The 1,894-nt window shown below is 28.0% G+C and overlaps 1 protein-coding gene across 1 annotated transcript in view; it reads right to left on the bottom strand.

The window, feature by feature from the left end:
- LOC117178439 (mediator of RNA polymerase II transcription subunit 24-like) overlaps positions 1 to 1,894 on the bottom strand; it is a 36,662-nt gene that overhangs the window by 30,535 nt on the left and 4,233 nt on the right. The window lies entirely within an intron of this gene.

Below are 1,894 nucleotides of genomic sequence, written 5' to 3' on the forward strand. Positions count from 1 at the left end.
TTACTTTACTATCTTGCAGTTGTAAATTATTTTTTTTATGAATTGATGCAAGAGGAATGTCTTCAATACACAATCTGATAAAATGCAATTGTTGAGAAAAAAATTATTTGTTATTGCTATTATGGTTTGTAATAAACATACTGTAAAATTGTACGATATTGATCCGATACTAAATTTTTAGTTGCGGCAAAAATATAAAATATCAATGTTGAATATGGTTCGAAAATTCCAGATTTTGGGTCAATAATAATATCGTCCAATGATAAATCTTTCCATTTCCTTTCTTTATTTTATTCACTTTTCACGTTTCTTTGTTCCCAACGATAATACAATACCATTCCACTTAAATAAAAACATATTAATTTTAATTTCAAAAACTAAATAGATATTTATTCATATTTTGATGATTTTGAGACAAAGGGAAATAATTAAACTCTTTTCACCTAGTTTTGATTATTTCAATCATATTTTGGAATATTTGGTCCAAGTTTCTACTGTCCAACTCAACACAATATTTTGCAAATTCATCTTCACAGATTTGATACTCGAATTTCGTATTTGATTTCTTTGAATAGAATGTAATTCATTATAAAATGTATTTATTACATAGACCTTAATTATAAGCTATTTAATCATTTTTAATTCTTGTGATAAGAAAGGAGCTTATCTCATTGAAAACAATAAATTTCTCTTCAAACATAATTCCGTCTCCTATAATTTCTAACGGCTGTACGGAACAGTTGTCGCTAATAATGCAGAATTTATCTACCTGAATAAAATTCGAAATTTAAAGATTGATTAAAAAATATTACTCCTAATTTTGTAAAATTTCGATTCTTTGCAATTTCAATTTTTGTAAAATTAGAATCCCATTCTAATTGGATTTTCAGAATTTGTATTAATTGAAACTTGAAACGTTTGAGCTTCTATCAATTGGAGTTTTTCAAAAATTGAAAAGCTTGTACATTGAAAGTGTTTCAGAATTCAAATTCGTTGCTCTGGGTTGCTCAATAATCTAAACTGGTGATACACTTTAATCCAAATAATTTAGTTCAATCTACTTGTAATTCAAAGTAATACACTTATACCACTTATAATCCGCTTTATTACATTCTCATCATTTATAATTGAGAAAGTATTAGAATTGTCGGAAATTTGACATCACACCTTTTCAACGGATCTCCACGTTTCGAGACCCCCTGAATCCGAAAATCAAGTTTTCACGATGGCGTCTGTCTGTCCGTCCGTCCGTAAACACGATAATTCTCGAACAAATGAACGAATCAAATCCATCTTTGGCACACTTTTTCTAGGTCCTAAAAGAAAGGACGAGTTCGTTAACCAGCCATTTTTGATAAAAATTCAAAAAGTGAGCGCATTTTGAAAATTTTTGAGAATACTTTTTTCTGAATTTGAAAATTCTATGTACGGATATTTATAGTATTGAAAAGAACAAACAATTTATCCTAATGACTTTTTCGATAAAAAGAAAATTCTCAGAGTTATAGCGTTTTCAAATTTTTTTAATCAACCGAAAATCAAAATTTGAAGCCGAAAAACGCACGATATGATAAAAAGTCAAGAAAAGAAATACATTTCTTTTTGAAATTCCTACAAGATTATCATAACCAATTTTTGGATTTCCTTCAAAAATCGAAAATTCAAATGTTGATTCTACAAAAAATAATGGAAAATAAAAAATTCCATTTTGTGGACAAACTATGTAGGATACGAAAAAAAAAATTTTAACAAAAATGGTCATCCCAAAAAAGATCTACAATTTCGTTAAGGATCACTTCTTGATAGGACGCGTACTTTTTGTTTTATTCGTGAAGCGCAACTAGAATGTGCCCGCGAAGCGGGCATATTTTTTATTAAAAAAATATAATTTAAT

Source organism: Belonocnema kinseyi, chromosome 8, assembly GCF_010883055.1.
Source record: "Belonocnema kinseyi isolate 2016_QV_RU_SX_M_011 chromosome 8, B_treatae_v1, whole genome shotgun sequence".
NCBI lineage: Eukaryota > Metazoa > Arthropoda > Insecta > Hymenoptera > Cynipidae > Belonocnema > Belonocnema kinseyi.